Below are 3,166 nucleotides of genomic sequence, written 5' to 3' on the forward strand. Positions count from 1 at the left end.
TTCAAAACGCAATTGCGGTTTTTTACTATGGGCGGCACTGTAACTCCCAGGTCGTCCATCCGATTTTTTTCAGACCGGGAACTACAAACCTGCAGCTAATAAAATTCAAGTAAACTACAGTTACGGATGTGACCAAAAAAAGAGTACAATGTTTTTAACGACAATCATATTTTATACTGCTTCCAAAATAATAGTTTTGTTAAAATAAAAAAAAAATTTTATTTAATGTTTTGATTACAGTTTATATCCAGAGAAAGACGTATGTTTTTCATGCATATGAGCTTGCGCAGCATTAACTCCAATCCAAGCCTTATCCCCTTGTTTTAGTCTAACTATCGTCATTTTGCTACATGGAAGCCACAAATCTGTGGAACTACCAAAACAGAAATTCCATGACTTTTCCTGGTCATTAACAACAAGTGATGTGCGGGCAAATTGTTTCTGCCATGCCATAACTGTCCAGTCGAACACGTACAACCCGCCGCTGGGGGCTGTGAAAACTCCGGAAGAGGCATCATATCCGAGACCTTCGTTAAGATCAACTGTTTCGAATATAACCTTTGCTTTGGTGGCGAGATTTCTTTTATGGTTCTTTAACCGAACGTCAAAAGCAACCTTATCTAAAATGAATGCAGTATGTTTGAAAAGAAAAGTCAATAAAACTTTAACGTTAAATGCAAGGTTGTGTACTATTAGTATACAGTTTTAGACAATACTTGTAAGTACTATGCAGTTGTTAGAGTAGTATTTCACACTGCATTTTATAAATGGCTCTTTTTTATTTATATTCAAATACGCCTGAACATGTGTTGGAAACCTGCAGGCATGTTCACGAAGCTAACTTGGGACTATGGCGCGTCCTAAGCACGCCTTAGGATACGTCTTTGTCTTAAGTTTGCTTTTCGAAGCTCTCCTAAATTTAGGAACTGACATAACTTCGTCCTAAATTTCGGACATCACATCACTTACCTTGTCCTAAGACCATCTTAAGGTTGTAAAATCACGTTGTTTTGGAATATTGGGACTGTTGTGAAGTTTTTTCTTAAGATCGGTAGAATAAAGTAATCTTTTCTACAGTAATGTATTTCTCACAAAACTCATATTCCTAATCGGGGATGGAGGTATATCCATTTATTCTATCATGTACGTTCATTTGAACATAATTATGTAAAGAGGGACCCGACCCCCTCCCCCCTTTCTCCATTGCGACAGGCCCGCCTGGAAGCTGATAAATTAAGCTTTATTTTTTTGCGTAAATACTGTCTCTGTTTGGCGAGAGAAAATTATTCACTTATTTTTAAGATCTGCTTTAAATAAGTTACATTCATTGTTTTGATGACTAGTTTTTGCCAAAATTTATTCAAAATATTTTCTAAGGCTATTTAAAGATTAATTTGGTTGATATAAACCATGCCTGATCACTCTTCATTTTTTTTCAGTTCATTCTGAAAAAAAAAATAATCTTAAAAAAATACGTAATGTTGAATAAACTGTATTTATGTATTTTCGAGATATATTACAACTTTTTTTCTTATTTTACCCATACAAATATGTTGCAGATTAAAGAGAAATTGGTTTGCGAGCAAATAATTATTTGCTCGTAAGCCAATTCTGTCATGATACATATTTTCTTTACACAAAATTGCAGCTGTTTGATTTCAGAGAGGGTGTATTTCTTTTGGTTTTGTTTTTGTTTTAAAACTAAATCGTTATTGGTCACTTATACATATTTAAGTAAATGTATATTTTTTAAAGTTTATACATTAAAATTACTGGTTTTATGCATATCGTGTTAACTACCGACACGTACAATTTTCTCTGGTAAAATGTCCAATGATTTATCCCTGCACAAATCTCTCAAACTTGATCTGTATTAATAAACTTGAAAAATAAGAACGTTCTTAGAAGGTTAGAATATTTTAAGATGTTCCTGAGTTACCGTCGAGCTATATCTAAGTGATCATAATATGTTCTTAACCTTTTTTAAAGTCGTTTCGGGAACATGTCCACAGATCAAATACTTGTGCAATGTAACAAATAAACCAAAAAAATGCGGTTATTTATTAGCATTGTTTTGAAATCATCAAATAAAAATGAGAGAGAGAGAGAGAGAGAGAGAGAAACAAGATCAAAAGATATACAAGTGAAAGCAAGTAAGCTATTAAGTGTTCATACGTGTCTCATTTCTACAGTTATTCCTCACAAATCCAACAGCGAGACATGTTTCTTCAACGCTTTTATAATCCTCTCTGAATAATTTCAGACCTGGTTTTGGGGAAACTTTCTCACATAATCCCCAATCCATTGCCAGTAAAAATGCGACAAATGTGATCAACATTCTGGAACTTGAAATTTTGTAACATTTTAAAAAAAACTTCATCATGAAACAAAAATTATCACAAAAATAAAAAAAATTAAAAAAATGCAGAAATTTATTAGATATACCACAATAGTTAACTAATATATGATTAAAAATATAATGTATCAAAATTTATCAACAACATATTCAAGTTTACGATTTAACAAAAAATGTACTTACGATTGTATTTTGTTCAAACAGATGAGTGTTTTGTAGAGTATGCTCTAGTGCGGTCATGTTCATGTATTTATACTATACATACTTTTTTTTAAAGTTACATTTTGAACAGCTTGGTCATCAATATGCAATATGATACTATATTTGGAAAATAATACCTGAAAAAAGTGAAAAAATATGGCATTGAAAATATTACGATGTTAATTATGTTTTCGGATTGTTCTTAAGATGCCGTATTGAGATAGGATTTTCTTTTGACAATTGCATCACTCCCACCCACCCCACTCTCTTGCAATTATGCATAATATGATTTCATATCATCTGAAGTAAATATGAACTGAAGAACTGAAGATATTTGAATTTGTGGTTTTCAAAGCACTCTTGTATATAGAACAATACTTTTTATTGGGTTTATTTTCAATGAATACAAAATTAGTATCTTTGCTTTTTTGAAAAATAAAAAATGTTTCAATGACATATACTTTAAAGGTAAAAATTGATTGATATTGGTATTTACATGTTCTATAAGTTACTGAACGACATCTTCGCTAGCCAAGGGTTTTCGGTCCACTTTGCTCCCCATAAACCCTTGGCGGATTTCATTTATCTTCGCTAGCCAAGGGAAGGAAA

General features: G+C 32.2%; 1 long non-coding RNA gene across 1 annotated transcript; it reads right to left on the reverse strand.

The window, feature by feature from the left end:
• Positions 1 to 444: 444 nt before the first annotated feature.
• Positions 445 to 2,577, reverse strand: LOC117693027 (uncharacterized). The gene is made up of 3 exons (XR_004604273.2): positions 2,540 to 2,577; positions 2,176 to 2,345; positions 445 to 620 (listed from the first exon to the last, which is right to left on the reverse strand). It is a non-coding gene; the product is annotated as an uncharacterized lncRNA (long non-coding RNA).
• Between the last annotated feature and the right edge of the window lie 589 nt (positions 2,578 to 3,166).

This window comes from Magallana gigas, chromosome 3 (genome assembly GCF_963853765.1).
Source record: "Magallana gigas chromosome 3, xbMagGiga1.1, whole genome shotgun sequence".
NCBI classification, from domain to species: Eukaryota; Metazoa; Mollusca; class Bivalvia; order Ostreida; family Ostreidae; genus Magallana; species Magallana gigas.